Raw genomic sequence first — 27,969 nt, 5'->3', positions numbered from 1 at the left:
ACACGTTTCACAAAATTTTATTCTCAGAAATAATAAGTAAATTCTAACTTAATTAAAAGTCGACTAAGATATAAACATTTCAACATTTCCACATTTTCACACTTTTCAATGGTAAATAATCACGCTGTCACTGATATAAGTCCGTTAATTTGACATGTACTGATGCATATGTTCGATTTCACAGTTCAAAAATCTTCCTCCAACGACACGTAAAGCAGAACTTCCTATTCACACAAAACTCAAAAGTTGAACAGAACGTTGATTTCAAACAATTAACTTTAAACATCAATTTATTTGCGTCCGATTCAATTTAGCAGTGTTTGGCACAATATAAACAGTTAAATTCATTCTAGCGCACTTTCAACCGCAGCCCAAATGTCGTCGTTTATTTTAAGGTGTCTCTTTGTTACGTGTACTGGCTCTTCATCAAGAAGTGTTATGATTGACTTTCTATCGTACCACAGTACGTCATCTCTCATAGGCCAGAACCACCTATTTGAAGTATTTCGCCCAACTCTACTCATGGTTTTGACTTCAACGTAATCCTCGTCAACGGGTAAAATGATCCCTGGATAGGATAGCCCATCGTAAACGTAGAGGACCATGCAGTACTTTCCAACATGTGACTCGTCAACAACATCAACCGGCTTAAGAAGACTCTGAATATTGAAAAATTCAAAAATTGAAATAAATGGCTTTAAGGTCTATAATATTATGCACGTTTACGGACGGATTGCACATTCCGTAAACTACGTATTGGGCAAAATTCAATATGGTTTATATAACATTGAAATAAGAAAGCAATGTGCACATAAGACGGAGTCATATTAATTAAAGATCATAACAGAATACGCATTCAGTTTTTGGCAAATATTTAATACCAACGGGTATACAAATTTAAACTTGCTACGCGACATAACATTTTAGTATATACATATAACGTCCGCATGGATGTAACTTCTAGGATTTCCGATTACTTTTCACGATACATAGATGTATCTATTTGTGTATAATAATTAATAAATCACATTACCTTTTCACTGGGTACATCTTCTGTAGAATTTTCAGGACATGGACCCCCGACTGAGACCTCAGTATTCACAGCAATCTGAATTTACAACTGTAAATTAGTCCAGAATGATAAATGAATGAGATGTACTTATATTAAACGCTAAAGTGTGTTTGCGACCAGTATTGTTGGCACTTGGCAGTATACAAATGAATGTAAAAATGAAAAAAAATCTCCATTCTAATTAGTGTGCATAAATGCATATAATTCTACATCAATAGCGCTAAATAAATAAAATATGCGGAATTAAAGCTATAACGAAAGGAAAGTTTTGCCAATTAATTTATCCAGTTTTAATACTAATAAAGTGCATCAATTTATTAGATTAACCTCGTTAGCATGGTCAGTAAAGCATGTGTCCTCGGGAATATAGCACCTGCACTTAAGATCCACACAGCTAGAACAACTGAGTATTCTTGCACTAATCTTCAGCTGTTCAGTAGTTGTCACCTGAAAAAAACACAAGTTATTAACGTCATTATCCTGCAACGTTGAACCCTTTGCATGCTGGGATAATTGTCATCTGTCTGCTTAATGTTGAGTTTACCTGTTTGGGCATTTGGTATCAAAATTTTGAAGTAATACTGTCTGAATATCAATTTCTGTAAGTGCATTGGTATCTAATCAAGAGCGTAGTTACTCTGCGTCTGGCATATAGCTCCACCTTGTTTGCAAAGGCTAAGCTCAGTTGACCTGGGGTAAAAACGACAAACTACTTAACTCGTAATTAAAAAAAGAAAGCAATTTAAATTATTGCAAATACCTGATGTATTTTTATAGTATTTTTAACTAGCTTTATCTTTTCGGGATCTCCTTTTCTATTTCTTCCATCTTTTCCTCGTTGACTTCAAAAAGCTTAATGTAATGTACTGTATAGTCATTAGTGCATATTGATTTTAAAAGTTTCTCTTTCTATATAGCAGTATACAGCTGCGTTATGCTGAAGCGGTGCAATCGCCATGCATCTGGATCATCCATCATATTCCGTATGTACTGAATACTGACTGTATAAAATATTTATTTATTTATTTTTATTTATTTATTTATTCATCAAAATTATGATAAAACAATGCGAACATTATAAAATTTTATCAAGCAGCGTTGGTGAAAAAGATATTAGTAATTACCGTTAAAGACATTATAAAACGACTACGTCTCCTATCTGATTTCATTTTTTAAGAAAACAATTATACAAGTAACTTGTTTCATTTTTTCATTTTTTTTAGAATAAGCAATTGAAGTACTCTTAGTATACTAATAAAAACTTTTTTCAAGATTGCATGTTTAATGTAATCTCCGAAACGTTCTTGTCATTACCGCAACATTTTATTCGTTTCGGTAATGACCGTTTCGGAAATGACATTTTTCGAAAAAAACATTTCTATAAGCGTCTGTCGATTATAATCATGCTATTATAAACATTGATAGTAAAGAGGTAACTTACGTTGATAGTAATATACATATAAAACGGTCAAATATGCATTTAAAGGGACATGAGTGGTCGTTCGGTAATGACGTGTAAAAAGCATACGCATGAAAATGTGCAACTTCCCATCGATAGACCCGCCATCTTCCATAGCGTCCTGTACAGATACCGCTTTCAAAATGTTCGCGCCAATAAATTCTTAAGTGACGTCATTTTCGCGGGGTTACAACTATACTAGAGTTGCGACACCTTAAGGGTTTCGCGTGATGGAATGAGTGGAGAGATCAAATCAAATTGAAAATCGATTATTTCTTAAAAAAAATGGTACGAAAAAATATGTGGGTAGGAAAAAAAAAACAAATTTGGGTACGAAAACAAATTTGAGTACGATAAAAAGGGTACAAACAAAATAAGGGAACGAAAAAACTATTTTGGTACGAAAAAAATGGGTACAAATAAAAAATAAGGTACGAAAAAATTTGTGTACAAAAAAAAAAAAGTACGAACAAATGGGTACGAAGAAATTTGGGTACGAACAAATTTGTGTACGAAAAAATTGGGTACAAAAAAATGTGGGTACGAAAAAAAAATTGGTTATGAAAAAAAATTAGGGTACGAAAAACTATTTGGGTACGAAAAAAAAGGTTCAAATAAAAATTTGGGTACAAAAAAAATTGGGAACAAAACGAATTTGGGTACGAAAAAAATTTGAGTACGAACAAATGGGTTCAAAGAAATTGGGGTTCGAACAAATTTGTGTAAAAAAAAATTGGGTACGAAAAAAAATTTGGTTATGAAAACCTATAGGGAACGAAAAAATTAGGGTACAAAAAACTATTTGGGTACGAAAAAAAAAGGGTACATATATAAATTTGGGTACAAAAAAAATTGGGTACGAAACAAATTTGTGCACCGACGGACAGACGAAGCGGCGACTATATGCTCCCCCTAAAAAATTTGGGGGGGAGCATAATAAACAAGTTATGGCAATTTAAAGGTGGTACGCAATTTTAATAATAGATTTATCAATTATATGCTTATTCTAAGTGAAAAAAAGGCCATAATTGTTACAAAATGCTTGATACAGTTATCTGCTCTTGTTTATACATTGGGGTCATGTTGGTTAATAAGCAAAATACATGGTGTATGAACGCAATATGTCAAGGGACATAAAAAATATTTGAGGTCATATGCAAACTTTAACATAGATTTATCAATAATATGCATATAATTCTAAGTGAAAAAGGGCCTAATTCTGTTAAAATGCTTGATACAGTAAATGAGTTGTCTGCTCTTGTTTATAGATTGGGGTTATGTCGGTAATGAAGTATGCAAAATATAAAAGCAATATGTCAATGGACATAGGAAATATATTTGAGGTGGTACGCAAACATTCCAATGCGCACGCCGACGCCGGGTTGAGTAGGATAGCTCGACTATATATATTTCATATATAACATTCAAGCTAAAATGTAAATATACCATAAACAACAGGCTAACCTCAATCACAACTTTAATGCAATGCTTATAACAATAGAGATACAATGATATGCCAGGGATTGAAACTAACTGTTTACTATTGTGGGCAACCATCTTTAGTATTTTGGTTGCCCAGATAAAGAATAACGAGCCCAGAAATATGAACATGTGAATATTATACATTCTTTTAATAAAATAATAGATAATTAAATACATTTGCTGACAACACATGTTCAATGCATGATGTTTTATTATGAGCCTGAATTGAATCATGTCCTATTCCTAAATAATGAATGTTATTTAACTAGTATTGATCCATGGTGATCAATTGTTTTTCAATTTTTATTGCAGTGAATTGTTTTAAGCTTTAAAAAAAAGAAGTTTACCAACTTTTGAAATTGAGTTGCCCAGGCCAAAATCTACTTGCCCCGGGTTCACGGTAAACCACTTATTTCCATCCCTGTATGCTCTTCATTTTCTGTTCTTCCATCCCATTCTCAAAATTAAATTTAAAGCCGATATTTTTTAATAACATTAGTATGAATTACTAACCATTATCACCCAAAAAACAATTTTACAAAGCTGTAATCCTGTCGTAGAGATTTAGTTTACTATTATCAGTGTTCTCTTTAAATACCGGCTGCTAGCGATCTTGCCGGTTACATTAACTCTTGATGCCGGCTACTTTTCCCAAATATATCAAGTAAATGTCACAAATGCTTTGGTTTTACTGCATAGTTGCCGGCCATATAACTGGCTACTCAAATTTTTCTGGAAAACACTGAACTATGCATGACAAACACACAAAAATTAAATACATCTTAGATTCATTGTAAAAAATAAATTGACACTTCCAGCTTGTCGTCACTAAAATCCAAAGATTCAAATAATTTTCCACGAGATACGTCAACAATTGCGTAATCAAATGAATGAAAAATAAAAGTAAAGAAAGCCGGATTTTACATAAATTTCAGGTTGAAACACAACAAGGTAAAGGTAGTCGGTGAGATATAATAATAATACAGTTAGTAAGGCTCGTACCCTGGGTACGGTAAATATACTAAAACATACCCAGGAATTTTAACACTAAATCGGTTGTTGTCGGCTATTTTGTAAAAATTAATTATGTTTACATTTATGTCAATTTTCTGTTAAATGGCATTTATACAATGTATTATCAAAACTCATTTTTACAATCATTAATGTGATTCAATTTAAAATCTTAAATTGTTTAAAGTCGCGTCATTGTATGACGTTGTCAAGTATATTTTCCGCGATGTCGCACGTTCACTTTTTACCGTCATAGATTTTTTTAAAGAAACTTTTTTTGGTTTGCGAGGTCCGTTAAATGGGGAACACCATATTTGGTATTTATATTATGTTTTAACAAATAATTCATGCTGTGTAATAAATATTGTATAAGATATTTCGATATTTATTGAAAATGTTTCAAATTGTTATTTAAGAAACCTTTTATTCTAATGAGTGTATGCTATCATATTATACTTCGAATAGCAGATCTGTTGTACTATAATCGTATTATTCATTCTTTATTGTTAATTTCATTCATTGTAGAGAATCGTCAATGTTACATCTAGTCCCCAATCCTTGTCGTTAGTGTTAGTTTTCAATGCTTGTTATCATTGCCGTCAATGTTAGTCGTCAATCCTTATCGTCATTATACATGAAGGAAATAAAAGCAGAAACAGAGATGTATTCTTGATTACTTGATTATTCCTACGGCGTCCTCTCAACACTCATACTAAAAAGCATGTTGATGCAGATTTTTTTTAAAGAGAAGTTTCTTTAAGGTAAACAATATTGTTTTACTTTAATCGCTAACATGTTTAACGACATCGGATTTTTGGCAGATATACAACTCGGATACAATCTAATATTTGCGGGTATGTTTAAGTTTCTTTACCGTACCCGGGCTACATGTAAGTAAAGTTAAGAGTACCCGGGGTACATGTACCGGTAAGTAGTACCCGAGCCGAGAATGTCAATTGAAGGTGTTAGAGATGCATTTAACCATAAGATTAAAAAGGGTAATTAACCACGGGCTTATTAAAATTAAAACGATGACATTACATTGTACCAGCTGTTTATTGTTGTATACTGTAAGCTTGAAATATTTTAAATAATGTAAACAACTTACCTTGTATAAAGTTGGCACATTGTTGTCAGGTGTAGAAACTATTATACTTATTTCTGTTAAGTTGCACTGGCTGAACCAAAAGAATTATGTAGTCGTTTCTAAATAATCACGAAACAATCTACTAATGCATATATGCTTGCCAGTTGCTGAGTTTGTGCATTTCCATTCATTATACTATCGGCCTTGGCAAACAGCGTAGACTCAGATTAGACGCCGCATGATGTCTGCTATTTGGTACGCAGAAGATTTGCATATCCACGGGTGTTTTATGTCAAATGTTATGGTTTTTCAATAGATCGTATACTTATCTACAAAACAGCGAATTAGCGTTCACTTGACATCATTTTTAATTATGTTATTTTGTTAATACTTTCTCGCGTTCTTTTCGCCTTTGGTCGACGCCGTCTGCTATTTCAAACGATGAAGATTTCCATATCCACTGGCGTTTTTTTATGTCAAATGTTAGTGTTTTCCAATGGATCGTATGCTTATCTACAAAACAGATAAGTAGCGTTCACTTTACATCGTTTGAGATGATGTTTTTTTGTAAATACTTTCTAAGCGTTCATTCTGACGAAGTCGACCATTTTGACGCGTAGACCCTATTTGTAAAGAGTTAGAACGGTAGATGACAAGAGTTATGTGTGTACCACAAATCGTTCTCTGTCTTGCGAGTTACCGAAAACTGTTCCACTTCAAAATGGCCAAGGATGTGACCGTGCTTTTTGGATCACTTGAAGAATGCATAAAAAGACCACGAAATACAAACAAATACGAGGTATGCTGTTGGCTTCAGCAGCAAAGGCTTTGGCAAAAGAAGTACCGGTAGGTCACCAGCAGTCAAAATACATTATTAAAATGAAAAATGACTAGGGTTTGTTTAACCTTGTGCATTAAGTGCGTTTAAATCGGTGTGTAGATATACCGAAATCCTATTAATATTAATAATTTATCAAAATACTGCGGATATTAAGATAGAATATTGCATAATTCACTGAAAAAGCAGCAGTATAATTAATTCCCCCTACCAACCTTCCCCAGGACCCTACCCCCCACCCCAGCTTACCCTTGGTTTCCAGATTGTTAAATGTACACCTATTGTGTTTGGTTTGACTTTTCAACTACAAATAATGACAAAAATATGCGTATAGGTATTATAAACAGGCATGGCAACTCGAGTGTTCTCGATGAAAACGGTCTTGTCCAGTGTTCCTCAATCTTTTGTCAATAGGCACATATAGTCCAAATAATTAGACGTAAGCTATCCCGCTTACGTCTAAACGGCTACCGTCGTTTTCCTATAGCAAATTGAGTTCAACTTAAACTTCAGTTTTTCTCGTTAAATCTTTGCTAATGCATAAAATTATCATTAATTAGACATAAATGTGAGCGATTACCTCTTAAATGTGTAAAAATTGTGCTTTTAAACCACCTATGTACATTTTTAAAAATAAACATACACAACACACAAAGTGTGTTTGTCGTTTATAGAATTACATTGAATTATCTTGAAAGAAATTATTTTTTGAATAGGTTACACATAACCAATTGTTGTTGTACAACAAACCACATCACTTTTTAGCTTTCTGTACTCTTTATTAAATGAAAAGTATATGTGTGTGTTAAAACTGCCAGTTGTATCACGGAGTGTATATTGATGAATCGAGTATTTGACCCTTACTGTAGTAAATTCAATCTTATGCAAAAACTATTCATCCGATTTTATTGGTTTATACGTTATCTTGTTGCTTATTAATTCCTCTTTAAAAAAATATACGTTTTAGTATATTCCCGTTGTTATTAATGGATTTATAGCGAGATAAACACAAGAAATACACATTTTTTGTTATACCACCACGCGTTTTACCGTGTTGTGGCTATCGATCTTGTACAATTAGCGTACAGCGAAGCGCCGAGGTTATACATTTTGATGTACCCACTCACGTCTTTTGTTGAATTATAGTTTCATTTCTCGGCCGATTTTGACAAATTATATATCATTAGAAAGCTTACGTTACGTAGTAAACAGATATATAAATATATATTAAGTTTTTCTTCTGATTTCGACAGCCCGGCGAGTTATAAATTTAACTTTTGCAAATATCATACCGTTTTGGAGTTTTAGAATCTAGATTTACGTTTGACATGTTCGTACTCAGGGTTCGCACAGGGCTTGAAAAGTGCTTGAAAACGAGTCCTAGGCTTGAAAAGCCCTTGAACAAAGGTTGGCCTTGAAAAAGTGCTAGAAAAGTACTTATTTCATGTAAAAAAGCCTTGAAAATTTTTATTTTGTTCAAAATTACTTTTATCATCGCCATAAACTTGAATCGTTCTTATGGAAAATATTACGAACATTTATCATAAATTCCTTCGCGCAAAAAATGTGTACCAAAATATAAGTTTCGTACACTATTGGGTACGAAACATTAAGTGTACACGTCACAGATTATGTGTGCTACGTCAGAGGTTCGCCATTGTGATCAATTTTCGCGAGTAAAAATTCAGCGATGGGGAAGTGTCGTTTCAAACCAGAGTGGTTAACTGAATATTCCTGGCGCTACTTTCTGGTCATAAACACCGATGATATGCAGAAAAATGCTTAAATAATTTCAACTTATACGATACGTCAACATTCTTTAAACATGAATATTCATGGCGCTATTTTCTGGTCATAAAGAAGTTGTCAAAATGACGTTTATCGTTATGTTTTGCGCGAAACTTATGAATGTTCCTCGGAACAGAAAACAAATGACATTTAAAAAGCACATTGTTGGGTCTATATAAAGACCATTGGTGTCGGGGGGAATGGGTGAAAGCGCTTTGAAAAGCCACGATAAAGGGGAAACCCACAAAGAAAACATGAAATTGAGAAGCAAACAGGGGTCCTGCATTGTGCTTTTTGGTGAAACAGGAAGGTGCTATTGTTAAAACTGTGCAATCTAAAACAGACATTAACAACAACAGCCCTGTGAAATACAAAATGTTATAGTAACTGACTTCTGTTTAAATGAAATGAACTAGTCTGTTTGATGTGAGCATATAAAGAGACAGTGTGTTTGTTTGTAATAACTTTAAAAAGTAAATACATATGTGAGACTTATTGAGTTAAGGATGGATAACATTTATGTGTATGTAATAATTAGAAATAACACAAATGATTTATTGTGAAATTATTTTAATGTGTTAGAGCAAATTAATGATATATACTGTGTTAATCTGGCTTGAAAATGCATTTTTTAAAGGAAACTAACATACGGTTCTCGGCCTTGAAAATGAAAATTTGGCCTTAAAAAGTCCTTGAAAAGTGCTTGAATTTAGGTTTGAGATTTTTGTTTGAACCATGGTACTTAATACCAATTTGTAGCGTTTATATTTGGAGTTCAGTTTTTAAAATTACATCTTGCTTAGGAGAATAGAATTCTGTATACGATAGAAAAAAAAATGTTTAAAAACGAAAGTAATTAAGGAATGAAGGCGGAAGAAAGTAGCGCGCGTTCCTAACGCACTTAACTGATGCTACGTTTTTGGCGATTATGCTTTTGTTTAGAAACCGGCCATTGAATTTCCTTTGCCATGATTATTATATTTTTTATGGAATATATTGTAGGATTTTGTTCACGAAACATATCAATAAAGCTTATTATAAATAAATCTGAATACATTAACGATTTCAGCTCTTGTTTATAACACAGAAAGGGTGTTAAATTTATGATGAAACAGCGTATATAGCGGACCCTCTCGATTTTATTCGGCTTTGCATGCATACTTGAAATAAAATGGGTGTCAAAAACATTCATCGTTTGCTGTTAATTATCAACGAGGGAATTGTGTATAATTATATGAAATGTTATTTACCTTAAATTATAAAGATTCTTGAAAATCACGGTCGGTGTTACGCGGGTCATTTCGTATTTTGACATCAGGGCATCATGTCCAACTATTCAAAATCAGATTTCTTTTTCACTGGGACGATGACGGCTTAGAATTAGACAGGCAGACAGATAGTTTATTCAGACTTATATAACAGTACATCGTCTTCAACTCAAATATACAAATTATTTTTAGACGAATTGTTAGGTGATTACACATATAGCAATGATGATTCTGAGAATGTTGCCATGTTTCTTATCCGTGTAATCTAGAGTCCGTGGTTTGAGCATCTTTATCGCGGTGTTCAATAAAAGATATCTCAATAATCTTGTTTATTGATAGATCTGTGGTTTTATTGCCCCTGTGTTCAGCACAAACCAATTATCTCGTTATGATCAGATACTGTGCCGACCAATACTAAATAACACTATGGTGTCATACGCCACAGCAGGGACCAATACTTGTGATCATGGAGTCTAAGTGCAAGACTTAAAAAAAAGTATGTTGTTTCGCTTGCGGTTGTTAAATCCAAAACGGGGCTTCCCAGCTGGCACAGCTGCTGATATTCGAATCTGAATACTTAAACTTATTCAGACCTTATTCTTAACCGTTGCGCGTTTTACGATATCGGATTTTAGGCGTGAATACAACTCAGTGAAACTATTCAATTTCTTATACAACATTAAGCATATTAACAGTTATTAAAATTAACAATATCAGCGACATCTTTTTAAAGACTAAACACCTTTTCAAGTATTGAATTTAACATGTCAATAAAATATATTAATACCAAAAAGAGTTTCATTTAATATTGTTCACATTAAACCTTTAAATGAAAGTGTCGCTTTAACTATTTTCCGTGTCTTATGAATAACATAATTAATAACGTCCATAAACACACACGGCAAGATCAAAGTTTTAATGGAAAACTAATATGACATTCCACGTAAATTATTATTTTCGTCTAAATCGAATACTATATATAGAGAAACAATGTATTTATAACCGACCAATGAGGTAACATTATGCAACTTTCAATTTACACAGTGCTATATGGCAACAATATGGAATTTGAACAGTGGTAGTGTTTTAAGGTCTGGACTATCATTACTTGTAAGTTTGTGTAAACATTTTTCTAATGCAATTAGTAAAATAATGTTTATATTTTATGTTTAATAATTTATTGCATGATTATTCTGTGCTGTTACATGAATTTGATGCCGTTAAAGCTTCCGACATAAATTCATGTCGGAACGATGCTATTGCAAAATAACGTTAAACGATATGAGGTCGATGTAAATCGACCTCATATTTATAGGAGTATAGGCACATAGTGCGTTTTATACTTTGTTTTTATATAATACATTAACACAGGTTCTTTTTTCAAACTGTGTATTTTCGTCAATATTCCTTGTTGAAAAGTCAAACCAATCCCAATATGTGTACATTTAACAATCTGGAACCCTGGGATAAATGGGGGTGGCAGGTTGGGTCCGGGGAAAGTCAATATACTTCATTTATTCGCATGCAAAATGACAAGAGTAAGAATAAACACATGCTTTATTTGTATTTTAGGTCACCAGCCTTCAATATGCTTTATATATTCATATTAAAAATGACAAGAGTTTGAAGAAACATATATATCGTTTACTTTTTTTGTTATCGCCACTTATTTATTTACTCAAAACATTACTACTCTTAACTAAGGGTGTCACGTTTAAACGTTTGAACGGCCACGTTTCGTGTTTTGCTCAAAAACCTTTACAAAAACAGTTAACCTTTAAACGCCAGTCTATATCAATAAAATTCGTTTTAGTTCATTACGTTGTGACGTTTCATAGCTTTTTAACAGCTGCCAGGGCCCTCGTTTGGCATTTTTTACTGCCGAATATCGGCGGCTTTCCAACATGAAAAAAGTATACTTTTTTCCCCTATTTCAGCTATAAATCCCCCCTCCCTTTTTTTATTTAATGTTATACCTATGTTGCCTGCTGGTATGGTGCTACTAACTTTGATTAGTTGTTTATTTATATAAATCATATGAAAATATCGCAATTTTAAGTGCTCAATGGTTGGTGAAAAGATCTTCTAAAATTCCCATTTTCGCCCAAAACGACGCAAAATTCCCCCCTCTAAGGGCCCCGGCCCCAATCCTCCAAAGTGTAGAGAGGGCCCTCGTTGCTGAAAAAGACTCGTATTAAAAACTATTTGTATCCTGTGCTCCAGATGGCCCTTATTCATAATACCGTAAGCATAACAATACACCATGTACGGACTAGACCTCTTGAATATTTAACGCGCATCATCATGAAATTCCCGGCTTTTGCTGCATGAGAATGCCCCGAATCCTCTTGAACATTCAACGCGCGTCGGCCTGAGGAAATATTCACGACGTTTATTCATCGCCATTCATTTCTCGAGATATGGCGAACAATCTCCGTATAGGAACATTTTACTAAAATTTAAGTATGCATCTTTTGATATACATCGTGTTATAAGTAAAACGTAATAAACTTTAAAACTGGTTTACTCTTGTTTAAGGAATGTTGGTAAATAATTCACATTCGTGTCAAAATATTACGGCATGTAAGTAGACAAATTGTAACCCATTGGTTAGACAACGATGAGAACAGTTGGTTTTAGTATGACATCATGTGCGAATGGGATATGCACTAAATATAATATCGGGAAATAAGTACTTCTTTCAGTTTGAAGAAGTGATGGCACTGATGCGTGATGATTTTAAAACGGACATAGGGATACCCAGGGGTTTTTCAGCACTGTCTGCGCCTCCGGACAATGGAGGCACTCCCAAAGCAAACGGACCCGATCCCAAACCGAAATTATAAAAAAAAAACAATTTCCAAATTTTTTTTTTTAAGAATGAAGTGTCTTATAACTTGTGTGACTAACCAGTGTTTGTTTTGGTCAAAATATTTGCTATAAGGTTTTAACTGTTTAGTTCTTATCACAGAGTGTAACTGTAACTGAAAAACAAAACTGCAGTAATTGAATTAACGTTGAACATGCCCAATATTGCATCTGTTTACAAAAAGAAGACAAAATAACCAAATAAAAACAAATTTATTTGTTAAACCACTGAATTTTTTAAGCATGATTAATTCACATTTTTTTCCCAAATGAGCCGTTTCATCGAAGCAAAAATTCCCAAAATGACCAATTTTGTCAATAAAAAATTCCCAATTTGGTCAGACTCCTTTTCCCAAAATAGGCAGAAAAACCCCTGATACCGTTTAAACGGGAACGTTTCGTTTATTTCATTTCGTTTAAACGTTTAGAAAAATCTGTAAACGTGACACCCTTACTCTTAACTAGAACATCAGTTATAGACATAAACAAACCTTTTCATTAAGTAGGTACATATAATAGCTTGTTATGTAGCAAACATATGGTAATAGTAGAAACATAATCAATTTATTTATATGTTCTTGTTTGTTATCGAATCAGGCTCAAATATTGTCAACAACAAAAGGGTCCAGTGGCTGTATGGGAAACTGTTCCCCATAGCCTAATGCCTAAAGCATGTATATTTTGTACAGTAGACATTTACAATGTTTCTTTTAATAATACTGAAGTTTTAAAATGATGTACCACACTCGGCATTGAAAACAACACTTCTGTGTGTGTTCAGATTAAATTTCGGTGAATGTGGAAGTGATCGATAAGCAGATTTGCACTTCATTACAACCAGCCTAAGGTAATTGTGGCTGCTGTTATGTAAATGCAAGTCTGTTGTAATCATCATATTGTAATCATACATGTATTGCGTGTTAAAATGCAAGGAGGATAATCACAGGAGGATGCAAGGAGGATAATCACAGGAAGAGGATAATCACAAGAGGAGGATGCAAGGAGGATAATCACATGAGGAGGATGCAAGGAGGATAATCACAGGAAGAGGATGCAAGGAGGATAATCATATGAGGAGGATGCAAGGAGGATAATCACAGGAAGAGGATGCAAGGAGGATAATCTCAGGAGGAGGATGCAAGGAGGATAATCTCAGGAGGAGGATGCAAGGAGGATAATCACAGGAAGAGGATGCAAGGAGGATAATCATATGAGGAGGATGCAAGGAGGATAATCACAGGAGGAGGATGCAAGGAGGATAATCTCAGGAGGAGGATGCAAGGAGGATAATCACAGGAGGAGGATGCAAGGAGGATAATCTCAGGAGGAGGATGCAAGGAGGATAATCTCAGGAGGAGGATGCAAGGAGGATAATCACAAGAGGGGAATGCAAGGAGGATAATCACAGGATGAGAATGCAAGGAGGATAATCTCAGGAGGAGGATGCAAGGAGGATAATCTCAGGAGGAGGATGCAAGGAGGATAATCACAGGAGGAGGATGCAAGGAGGATAATCTCAGGAGGAGGATGCAAGGAGGATAATCTCAGGAGGAGGATGCAAGGAGGATAATCTCAGGAGGAGGATGCAAGGAGGATAATCACAAGAGGGGAATGCAAGGAGGATAATCACAGGATGAGAATGCAAGGAGGATAATCACAGGAGGATGCAAGGAGGATAATCTCAGGAGGAGGATGCAAGGAGGATAATCTCAGGAGGGGAATTCAAGGAGGATAATCTCAGAAGGAGGATGCAAGGAGGATAATCACAGGAGGATGCAAGGAGGATAATCTCAGGAGGGGAATTCAAGGAGGATAATCTCAGAAGGAGGATGCAAGGAGGATAATCACAGGAGGATGCAAGGAGGATAATTATAGTTGGAGGATGCAACGAGGATAATCACAGTAGGAGGATGCAAGAAGGATAATCACATGAGGAGGATTCTAGGAGGATGCAGAAGGATTATCACAGGGTCACTGAGTGTACATGATGCAGGAAGATGCTGATATTTCATTCCGTTGACAGAAATTAAGAGCCTGACCCAACATAGTTAAAGCAGAATACTAATAAAATTAAACTAGAAATGGCGCGGCAGAGGCCGACGCGTATCCCCACGCCGAATGTTTGACCTAGGTGTGCCCCAGGGTTGGTAATGGGGCCATGCATAGCTGAGATTGACCGTATTGTCATAAGAGAAGTTCATCATCAATTAGAAGTGAATTGGTGTAGAAATGAAGAAGTTATAGTAAAAGGCAATTTTGGGTGGGTGTGACATATGTGGGCAGGGCGCCCCAGGGTTGGTAATTGTGCCATGCATAGTTGAGATTGACCGTATTGTCATAAGAGAAGTTCAGTATCAATTTGAAGTGAATCGGTGTAGAAATGAAGAAATTATAGTAAAAGGCAATTTTGGGCGGGTGTGGTCTATGTGGGCGGGGCCCCAGGGTTGGTAATGGGGCCATGCATAGTTGAGATTGACCGTATTGTCATAAGAGAGGTTCAGTATCAATTTGAAGTGAATCGGTGTAGAAATGAAGAAATTATAGTAAAGGCAATTTTGGGTGGGTGTGGTCTATGTGGGCGGGCCCCAGGGTTGGTTATGGGGCCATGCATAGTTGAGATTGACCCTAATGTCATAAGAGAAGTTCAGTATCAATTTGAAGTGAATCCGTGTAGAAATTAAAAAATTATAGTAAATGGAATTTTTTGGTGGGTGTGGCCTATGTGGGCGGGCGCCCCAGGGTTGGGATTGGGGCCATGCATAGTTGAAATTGACCCTAATGTCATAAGAGAAGTTCAGTATCAATTTGAAGTGAATCCGTGTAGAAATGAAAAAATTATAGTAAATGGAATTTTTTGGTGGGTGTGGCCTATGTGGGCGGGCGCCCCATGGTTGGGATTGGGGCCATGCATAGTTGAGATTGACCCTAATGTCATAACAAAAGTTCAGTATCAATTTTAAGTGAATCCGTGTAGAAATGAAAAAATTATAGTAAATGGAATTTTTTGGTGGGTGTGGCCTATGTGGGCGGGGCGCCCCAGGGTTGGGAATGGGGCCATGCATGGTTGAGATTGACCGTATTGTCATAAGAGAGGTCCAGTATCAATTTGAAGTGAATCGGTGTAGAAATAAAGAAGTAAATGTAAAATAACCTAAAAAAATGAGTGATAATTTCTGACGCGGCCCCACCCCAACCGCTATAACTTTTGACCCAGGGGTCAGATCAAAATTCCAAATAGTGCAGGGTCGCACATATGCTCATAGCTACCATGTGTGTAAGTTTCAAGGTTCTAGTGCTTTTAGTGTAGGAGGAGATAGTGGCCAGGACGGACGGACAGACAGACCGACGGACGGCGGAGATAACCACAATATCCCCACATTTTTTTCAAAAAGCGTGGGGATAAAAACAGAAGCATACCAATACTCGAATTCACAGTTAATGAGATACATCAACATCTAATTTACCAAATAACAATGATGACAGAATATATTCTTTTACAATAAAAATGTTCTAAAACATTAAATGTGTAAACATTCTGTGTAGTTATCATAGTTTTTTTATGCCCCCCTTCGAACAAGAGGGGGTATATTGCTTTGCTCATGTCGGTCTGTCTGTCCGTCGGTCTGTCCACCAGGTGGTTGTCAGACAATAACTCAAGAACGCTTGGGCCTAGGATCATGAAACTTCATAGGTACATTGATCATGACTCGCAGATGATCCCTATTGATTTTGAGGTCACTAGGTCAAAGGTCACAGGTGAAGGTCAGTTACTGGAAATAGGCATTTTAAGGATTTAGCATGGTTCAAACAAGGGAAACAACTACCGTTTATGCATGTTCTGTTTTGTTACAGCATTTGCCTCCCTTGTAATATATTTAAAATTTACCAAATGTAAGGCTAACTGCATTTTTGTAATGCATTGTATCCACCACCACCACCGTCACCACCACGACAACCACCAACACCACCACCGCCGCCACCACCACCGCCACCACCACGACCACCACCACCGTCACCACCAAGACAACCACCACCACCACTGCCACCACCACCACCACCACCACAACCACCACCACCACAACCACCACCACCACCACCGTTGTTTACAGTGACAAAAAACGTATTCACACAATGGCTGCTACTACAACTTATAGCCCATATAGGGGGGCATGCATGTTTTACAAACAGCCCTTGTTGCTTCTTTCTTTGTACAGGGACTACCATTAAGGAGAAGATGCCTGTGTGAAGGTGTTACCTCTTCATGGCAATACAATACAATACAAATCTGAAATTGTGTGTTTCTCCCGCAGCCCTGCATATGTATTTTCTATAACTGTTTGTTAATGGTGTTTTGTATGGTTATTGGCCTTTTCTTGTGTTAATTTCAAATTAATTTAAGAACTGTGCATGATTATTTTTAGAAAATTGTGGTAGAGTTAGTTAGTTGTTGCAGTGAGGGTCTGAAATTTGTTAATGACATTTAAAGGAGTGTGTTCACAGATCGATGATTTTTTATGCCACATTTATCAAACATAAAAGGATACTGTATGAACGTGAGTTAAATACATGTATACATACAATTAAAATAGCTGGGTACGCAGTGTTTAAAAATATGTGTGAACTTAAACGAAAATAAAGTTGCTAATACCGAATTGGAACTTAAGTATCAAGAAATACATGTACATGTAAGCAAATATTGTAAGTTCAATAATTTTTTTCATGAGTTATTTCTCTATGAAGTGTTGAGTAATATTTATACAAACTTTCGTTTCTACTGAATTGTAAAGGTAGCTTTATTGTATTTTGATGATAATAAGTCCTAACACATGTTTCATATGCCAACCACTTTGAACTTGTATAGCCAATATCTGTGACAAAGCCCACTCCTCGAGCATTACTTGTATGTGACAGCCTTTTGTATTATGTATTGTTTTTGTATAATTCAAGCTCTATAAATAAATTATGCATATATTTTTGCTATAGTGAATCACTGTTGTGTCTTGAGTATGTATTTATGAGTATGTCTTTTAAACTTTAAATACATATTTGCTCACTTATTGCAATGTTGTAAAACATAATGATCGGATGATTAGTAACCGAATAAATAATAATACATTAAGCAATTTGTTGAAGTTTACTTAAGTAAGATCATTTTGAACAATTTCATATTAAATTTTTGGCAACATTCCACTACATGTATCAGTATGTGTAACATCACTACGGTACATAATATGACCGAAAATGCATAACGTCATTACCTTTAGGACGACCGAAACATAATTTTTTTAATTTGCTCTAAAAAAGGCGTAATTAAAGCTTACTAATAACTTCCATCGTAAAACAGCTTCATACATTTGCCCACTCCTCGAGCATAACATGTATGTGACAGCCTTTTGTATTATGTATTGTTTTTGTATAATTCAAGCTCTATAAATAAATTATGCATATATTTTTGCTATAGTGAATCACTGTTGTGTCTTGAGTATGCTCTCAAAGGCGTTATTAAAGCTTACTAATTACTTCCATCGTAAAACGGCTTCATACATTTGCCAAATGATATCAATTACATAAGTTAATGTTTGAACTAATTTAAGCTTATTTATTTTTGCTCGATTACATCAAAATCCTAAGGCTTATTGAGACACTCTCGAGTCCGTTTCCTTGGAAGAACCAGAACTTGGTATCTATCGAAGAGATAATGAGAACGCTCCCAGAGTAGGGATCGAACCCACGAACTCCCGATTGCTAGGCGGACAACAAATCCATTACACCACCGCGACCTTCAATTATATTGTTATCATTGAAACTATTGCAGTATTGCTTTCTCATTATACACTAGCATGTGGTCCTTTATTTATTGCAAGTGATCAATGGCCAAAACCGCACTGCACGATACAAAAAACAGCATTACACAATACATAACAACATGCAAACATAATCAAATAAAGCTGGGGTCACCGCGTACCGGCATGTGCTTTTTCTAGCTCTTGTCATTTTGCATGTAAATAATGAAGTATATTTACTGCTCGCGACATAAAACACAATTAAACGATAAGTTTCTTCTAAACTCTTGTTATTTTGCATATGAATAAATTAAGTATTATTGACTGCTGGCACCATGAAACACAATTAAAGAATTGCTTTTAATATCTTTTGTCATTGTGCAGGTGAATAAATGAAGTATATTTACTGCTGGCCTCGTGATACACAATTAAAGCATGTGTTTTTCTAGCATTTGTAATTTTGCATTTGAATAAATGAAGTAAATTGACTGCTGGCCTCGTGAAACACAACTAAACGATATGTTTTTCTAGCTCTTGTCATTTTGCATGTGAATAAATGACGTATATTTAATGCTGGCCTCGTGATACACAATTAAAGCAAGTGTTTTTCTAGCTCTTGTCATTTTGCATTTGAATAAATTGAGTAAATTGACTGCTGGCCTCGTGAAACACAATTAAATGATATGTTTCTTCTAACTCTTGTCATTTTTCCATTCGAATAAATGACGTATATTTACTGCTGGCCTCTCTCAACTCTTCTAACTCTTGTCATTTTGCATGTAAATATATAAAGTATATTGACCGCTCGTGACCTAAAACACAGTTAAAGCACGTGTTTCTTTCTAACTCTTGTCATTTTTCTTGTGAATAAATTTAGGTTTATTGACTGCTTGCACCGTGAAACACTATTAAAGCAATTTTTTCTAACTCTTGTCATTTTGGATTCAGATGTTCAATGCAAACGACAGTTTTTTTTTCTAACTCTTGTCATTTTGCATGTAAATATATAAAGTATATAGACCGCTCGTGACCGAAAACACAGTTAAAGCACCTGTTTCTTTCTAACTCTTGTCATTTTTCTTGTGAATAAATTAAGGTTTATTGACCGCTTGCAACGTGAAACACTATTAAAGCAATTTTTTCCAAATCTTGTCATTTTTGGACTCAGATGTTCAATGCAAAAGACAGGTTTTTTTTCTAACTCTTGTCATTTTGCATGTAAATATATAAAGTATATTGACCGCTCGTGACCGAAAACACAGTTAAAGCACGTGTTTCTTTCTAACTCTTGTCATTTTTCTTGTGAATAAATTTAGGTTTATTGACTGCTTGCACCGTGAAAAACTATTAAAGCAATTTTTCTAACTCTTGTCATTTTGGATTCAGATGTTCAATGCAAACGACAGGTTTTTTTCTAACTCTTGTCATTTTGCATGTAAATATATACAGTATATAGACCGCTCGTGACCGAAAACACAGTTAAAGCACCTGTTTCTTTCTAACTCTTGTCATTTTTCTTGTGAATAAATTAAGGTTTATTGACCGCTTGCAACGTGAAACACTATTAAAGCAATTTTTTCCAACTCTTGTCATTTTTGGACTCAGATGTTCAATGCAAAAGACAGGTTTTTTTCTAACTCTTGTCATTTTGCATGTAAATATATAAAGTATATTGACCGCTCGTGACCGAAAACACAGTTAAAGCACGTGTTTCTTTCTAACTCTTGTCATTTTTCTTGTGAATAAATTTAGGTGTGTTGACTGCTTGCACCTTGAAACACTATTAAAGCAATTTTATCTACCGTAACTCTTGTCATTTTTGGACTCAGATGTTCAATGAAAACGAAAGGATTTTTTCTAACTCTTGTCATTTTGCGTGTAAATATATAAAGTATATTGACCGCTCGTGACTGAAAATACAGTTAAAGCACGTGTTTCTATCTAACTCTTGTCATTTTTCTTGTGAATAAATTTAGGTTTATTGACTGCTTGCACCGTGAAACACTATTAAAGCAATTTTTTCTAACTCTTGTCATTTTTGGACTCACGTGAAACGCTATTAAAGCAATTTTTTCTAACTCTTGTCATTTTTGGACTCAGATGTTCAATGCAAACCACAGGTTTTTTTCTAACTCTTGTCATTTTGCATGTAAATATATAAAGTATATTGACCGCTTGTGACCGAAAACACAGTTAAAGCACGTGTTTCTTTCTAACTCTTGTCATTTTTCTTGTGAATAAATTTAGGTGTGTTGACTGCTTGCACCTTGAAACACTATTAAAGCAATTTTATCTAACTCTTGTCATTTTTGGACTCAGATGTTCAATGAAAACGAAAGGATTTTTTCTAACTCTTGTCATTTTGCGTGTAAATATATAAAGTATATTGACCGCTCGTGACTGAAAATACAGTTAAAGCACCTGCTTCTATCTAACTCTTGTCATTTTTCTTGTGAATAAATTTAGGTTTATTGACTGCTTGCACCGTGAAACACTATTAAAGCAATTTTTTCTAACTCTTGTCATTTTTGGACTCACGTGAAACGCTATTAAAGCAATTTTTTCTAACTCTTGTCATTTTTGGACTCAGATGTTCAATGCAAACCACAGGTTTTTTTTCTAACTCTTGTCATTTTGCATGTAAATATATAAAGTATATTGACCGCTCGTGACCTAACACACAGTTAAAGCACGTGTTTCTTTCTAACTCTTGTCATTTTTCTTGTGAATAAATTATGGTTTATTGACTGCTTGCAACGTGAAACACTATTAAAAACAATTTTTTCTAACTCTTGTCATTTTTGGACTCAGATGTTCAATGCAAACGACAGGTTTTTTTCTAACTTTTGTCATTTTGCATGTAAATATATAAAGTATATTGACCGCTCGTGACCGAAAACACAGTTAAAGCACGTGTTTCTTTCTAACTCTTGTCATTTTCTTGTGAATAAATTAAGGTTTATTGACTGCTTGCACCATGAAACACTATTAAAGCAATTTTTTTCTAACTCTTGTCATTTTTGGACTCGGATGTTCAATGCAAACGACTTTGCGACATCCTTTGCGACAATGCTCCTAACTCTTGTCATTTTGTATGAGCGAGTGTCTAACTCTTTACAAATAAGGCTAACCATTTTGACGGGTGTGAAGAAATACCGAAGTTCCCCTAATTACCAAAATCCCCAGGAATCCCCGAGATCCCACGAAATCCCCATTAATATTGATTATTTATCGAAAAACTGCGTATTTTAATATAGATTGTTGCGAAATACACTGAAATAACTAATGAAACATTGTTTTTATGAAAGTTTGATTTCGGATATTTCGGTAGAGTATCGGTATATCCACATAACGCATTTTGTAATTCCGGTTATGTAAAACTTGCGAAATTTTTTCGTGATTTCATCAAAAACTAGATTTTTCCCAGGTATAACGCCTACGCCAACAGGTAGATCGCATTCTTGTCCATATGCATGTCAAATTTCAGCAAACGTGCTGGGCCAGTTTTCAAGACTCCCAAATCGCGACTATATGCACCAACTTAATGAAACTTAGCCCCCTTTATCATTCGTTCGAATGAACGTCATCAATGATGACGTCCAATACATCACTCATTCCATACTTACTACTAGAGTTGCGACACCTTAAGGGTTTCGCGGGATGGAATGAGTGGGGAGATCAAATCAAATTGAAAGCCGATTATTTCGACAAAAATTTGGGTACGAAAAAATATGTGGGCAGTGGGTACGAAAAAAAATAATTTGGGTACGAAAACAAATTTGAGTACGAAAAAAAAAGGGTACGAACAAAATAAAGGTACGAAAAACTATTTGGGTACGAAAAAAATGGGTACGAATAAAAAATTAGGTACGAACAAATTTGTGTACGAAAAAAATTTGAGTACGACATATGGGTACGAAAAAATTTGGGTACGAACAAATTTGTGTACGAAGAAATAATGGGTACGAACATAATATGGGCAGGAAAAAAAACTAATTTGGTTACGAAAACAAATTAGAGTACAAAAAAATAAAGGAAACAAAAAAAATTAGGGTACGAAAACTATTTGGGTACGAAAAAAATGTGTACAAATAAAAATTTGGGTACGAAACAAATTTGGGTACTAAAAAAATGGGTACGATTTTTTTATTTGGGTACGAAAAAAATGGGTATGAAAAAAAAATTGGGTACGAACAAATTTGGGTACGAAAAAGATTGGTACGAAAAAAAATGGGTACGAAAAAAAATGGGTACGAACAAATTTGGGTACGAAAAAAATGGGTACGAAAAAAAAATTGGGTACGAAAACAATTAGGAACAAAAAACATTTGGGTACGAAAAAAATGGGTACGAAAAAAAAAAAATTGTTACGGAAAAAATTTGGTACGAACAAAAATTTAGGTACGAAAAAAATGGGTACGAAAAAAATTGGGCACGAAAAAAAAGGGGTACGAAAAAAATTGGGTACGAAAAATTTGGGTACGAAAAACATTTGGGTACGAAAATAATGGGCACGAATTTTTTTTTAGGTACGAACAAATTTGGGTACGAAAAACATTTGGGTACGACAAAAATGATTACGAAAATCGAAAAATTGGGGTATGAAAAATCTAATTTGAATTGTCTAGCCCGTCAATTGTCTCCTGGGGGTGAATTGTCTTGGGGTTGCTATTAAGGCTACATGTACTTCCGGCCAAGCCACGTGTTTATAGCGATTGCGCAATAAAAAACAACACTTTTTCGTGATTTAATCAAAAACTAGATTTTTCCCAGTAATAACGAATACGCCAACAGGTAGATCGCGTTATATGTACAGTTAATGGAAAATTTCATAGGGCCATATATTGTAACTCTGTGAAAAATCATCTGACCAGAACCGGCTGATAATATGCATGTCTCCTCTTGGTAGTGAAGCTTCCCATTAAGTTAAATTGAATTCCAGTCATTAGTTGCTGAGAAATAGCCCGGACAAAAATTGTGCATGGACGGACAGACGAAGCAGCGACTATATGCTCCCCCCTTAAAAAATTTGGGGAGAGCATAATAAAAAAGTTGTGGCAATTTAAAGGTGGTACGCAAACTTTAAAATAGATTTATCAATTATATGCTTATTCTTAGTGAAAAAAAGGCCATAATTGTTACAAAATGCTTGATACAGTTATCTGCTTTTGTTTATACATTGGGGTCATGTTGGTTAAGAAGCAAAATACATGTATGAAAGCAATATGTCAATGGACATAGGAAATATATTCGAGGTGGTACGCAAACATTCCAATGCGCGCACCTACGTCGGGGTGAGTAGGATAGCTACACTATATATATTTCATATATAATAGTCGAGCTCAAAAGAAAATATACTATAAACAACAAGCTTACCTCAATCACAATTTTAATGCAATGCAGTTAAACAATAAAGTTACAATGATATGCCAGGGATTGAAACTAACTTTTTACTATTGTGTGCAACCATCTTTAGTATTTTGGTTGCCCAGATAAAGAATAACGAGCCCAGAAATATGAACATGTGAATATTATTATATTTTTTTAATAAAATAATAGATAATTATATACATTTGCTGACAATACACATGTTCAATGCATGATGTATTATTATGAGCCTGAATTGAATCATGTCCTATTCCTATATAATGAATGTTATTTAACTAGTATTGATCCATGGTGATCAATTGTTTTTCAATTTTTATTGCACTGAATTGTTTTAAGATTAAAAAAAAAACAAGTTTACCAACTTTTGAAATTGAGTTGCCCAGGCCAAAATCTACTTGCCCCGGGCTCATGGGAAACCACTTATTTCCATCCCTGTATGCTCTTCATTTTCTGTTCTTCCATCCCATTCTCAAAATTAATTTTAAAGCACAATATTTTTTAATAACATTTGTATGAATTACTAACCATTATCACCCAAAACACAATTTTACAACGCTGTAATCGTGTCGTAGAGATTTAGTTTACTATTATCAGTGTTCTCTTTAAATACCGGCAGCCAGCGATTCTGCCGGTTACATTTACTCTTACATTTACATGACTGCTTCTTTTCCCAAATATATCAAGTAAATGTCATAAATGCTTTTGTTTTGCTGCATAGTTGCCGGCCATATAACTGGTACTCAATTTTCTGGAAAACACTGAATTATGCATGAAAAACACACAATACTTAAAATCTTAGATTCGTTTTTAAAATAAATTGACACTTCCAGCTTGTCGCCATTAAAATCCAAAGATTCAAATAATTTTCCACGAGGTACGTTTTGTGTAATCAAATGAATGAAAAAAAAAAAGTAAAGAAAGCCGGATTTTACATAAATTCCAGGTTGATAAACACAACAAGGTAAAGGTACCTTGTAGTCGGTGAGATATAATAATAATACAGTTAGTAAGGCTCGTACCCTGGGTACGGTAAATATACTAAAACGTACCCGGGAATTTTAACACTAAATCGGTTGTTGTCGGGTATTTTGTAAAAATTAATTATGTTTACATTTATGTCAATTTTCTGTTCAATGGCATTTATTTTATCAAAACTCATTGTTAAAATCAATGATGTGATTTAATTTTAAATCTTAAATTGTTTAAAGTCGCGTCATTGTATGACGTCGTCAAGTATAATATTTTCCGCGACATCGCACGCTCACTTTTAACCGTCATAGATTTTTTTTAAAGAAACATTTTTTGGTTTGCAAGGTCCGTTAAATGGGGAACACCATATTCAGTATTTATATTATGTTTTAACAATTAATTCATGCTGTGTAATAAATATTGAATAAGATATTTCGATATTGATTGAAAATGTTTCATATGTTATTTATGAAACCTCTTATTCTAATGAGTGTATGCTATTATATTATACTTTGAAAAGCATATCTGTTGTACTATAATCTTATTATTCAAATTAAATCGTTAATTTAACAATGCTTGTCGTCAGTGTTAGTCGTAAATGCTTGTGATCATTGTCGTCAATGTTAGTCGTCAATCCTTATCGTCATTATACATGAAGGAAATAAAAGCAGAAACAGAGACGTATTCTTGATTACTTGCTTATTCCTACGGCGTCCTCTCAACACTCAAACTAAAAAGCATGTTGATGCAGATTTTTTAAAAGAGAAGGTTGTTTAAGGTTAACAATTTTGTTTTACGTTATCGGTAGCATGTTTAACGACATCGGATTTTTGGCGGATATACAACTCGGATACAATCTAATATTTGCGGGTATGTTTAAGTTTATTTACCGTACCCAGGGAACATGTAAGTAAAGTTAAGAGTACCCGGGGTACATGTACCGGTAAGTAGTACCCGAGCCGAGAATGACCAATCGAGCCTTCGTAAGTGATTGATGGTGTATGGGATAACATGCACTGAGGGTGTATATTTTTCATGAACAAGTCGATTGAAGGTGTTAGAGATGCATTGATCCATAACATTAAAAAGGGTAATTAACCAAGGGCTTATTAAAATTAAAACGATGATATTACATTGTACCAGCTGTTTATTGTTGAGTACTGTAAGCTTGCAATATTTTAAATAATGTAAACAACTTACCTTGTATTAAGTTGGCACATTGATGTCAGATGTAGAAACTTTTTATACTTATTTCTGTTAAGTTGCACTGGCTGAACCAAAAGAATTATGTAGTCGTTTCTGAATAATCACGAAACAACCTACTAATGCATATATGCTTGCCAGTTACTGAGTTTGTGCATTTCCATTCATTATATAGACGAGTTAACGCGTGACGTCACACGCACCTGCAAAGTTTAGACTCCGCCCACTGGTTGGCAAAAAGAGGTGGAATTCATATAAGCGCATGTAGAGAAGGTTGACATAATCATCGTTTTTATTGATATTCATGAACTGTATCAAATATAATGTTACTATTTATGTCTGAATAAAACATAAGCATGCGTGGAAATTCATTTTTGGAACGATTATATTGTTGTTATTATTTGTTTTTACTAAAATCGAGCTCCGGAGTGGAACACTATCTACGACCTCTGTATGTGATTACTACAAAAATCTCTACTAAACGCATCTTCACGTCCATTTAAGATACAAAATTTCAGGAATAGAAATTCTTTTAGAATAAATTAAATTTAATGAAAGAACACAAATAAGGATGAAAACAAACAACAAATAGATCGCTTTTTGTTCGCAACATATAGTAACTTATTTTAACCTTAATATATCTGTACAAACTTAAATTGTTACACAACAAATAAATTCATAAATCTAATTGTTTTATTTAATGGTGCACACCAAATTTGACACTTTTGTTTCAGCATTTCTAACCGTGTTCAATTGCACCGTTGTTCGTCACAAGCATATTATCTCGTTATGATCGGAGACTGCCCAGACAATTACACAGAAAACATGCCGGTGTCAATAACATAGGGACCTATACTTTAATTGGGTCCCTGCATAGACCACATGTGGCAGACTTTATGATACCTCCATGTCATTTCTTGTCATATTGAGCAGTCATATTGAGCAAGCCAAATATTAAAGCGAAAATACGTAGCATTTGCTTTAATAAATAATATAACATATTAAAAAAAGAAGATATTTGTCCGAAACGGATTAACGGGAACATGTGAATCTATATGTTAGCCAGTTTAATCATAATAATACAGTGCTTTATAACTTTAAATTTAAAATATTGTGCAATATTACTGCTACACAATTGATGTATTTAACGCGGGTACCGGCAAATTTCAACTCGGCAATTTAGTGTAAAGATTGTACGTTCTTGCAGTGCACGTAACACCATCATGAAACCAAGCAATCACAATGGATAAACAATATTTGCGTAAAATAAATTAAATAAATATATATAAATTTATCATAAAATGCTAGATTGTTACATGCATCACTCCTTATTACTTGTTAAGAGATTTCAATATACATGCAAAGACAGTTCAATTTGCACAAGATGCAGGTTTTATTTCCATTTGTATATTAAAATTTATTAATATTGTAATTCAATGGAAACGAAACAGAAAATTCATTCTATGGAAAAGAAAATTACCACAACATTTAACGATTGTAACGTATTCCGTTTTTTATGGCTTTGTTTTATAATTGATTAAATGCGCCCCTTATAATACACTTTCGGTCGCTGATGAACAATAACAATATCCACACCGTTTATAGTTATAATCAAATTAATATATGTTTTATAAGTTTTGAAATATCATTTTTTAAAGTCTTACTTTACAAAAGAATACGGCTAATTTATTGTTTTGTTGTGTGGTATTGTCAGTATTTAGTCTTCCGACCACGTTTACTCTGATGCTAATAA

General features: G+C 34.4%; 1 long non-coding RNA gene across 2 annotated transcripts; it reads right to left on the bottom strand.

The window, feature by feature from the left end:
* Position 1: 1 nt before the first annotated feature.
* LOC127871041 (uncharacterized) lies at positions 2-26,014 on the bottom strand. Of its 2 annotated transcripts, none has more exons than XR_008045066.1 (4): positions 25,709-26,014; positions 1,400-1,519; positions 1,034-1,108; positions 2-659 (listed from the first exon to the last, which is right to left on the bottom strand). It is a non-coding gene; the product is annotated as an uncharacterized LOC127871041 (long non-coding RNA). The 2 variants fall into 2 exon arrangements; XR_008045065.1 differs by lacking the exon at positions 25,709-26,014 and adding an exon at positions 6,133-6,743.
* Positions 26,015-27,969: the final 1,955 nt, after the last annotated feature.

Source organism: Dreissena polymorpha, chromosome 3 (assembly GCF_020536995.1).
Source record: "Dreissena polymorpha isolate Duluth1 chromosome 3, UMN_Dpol_1.0, whole genome shotgun sequence".
Classification (NCBI taxonomy): domain Eukaryota; kingdom Metazoa; phylum Mollusca; class Bivalvia; order Myida; family Dreissenidae; genus Dreissena; species Dreissena polymorpha.
This window is presented reverse-complemented; position numbering and strand designations above follow the sequence as displayed.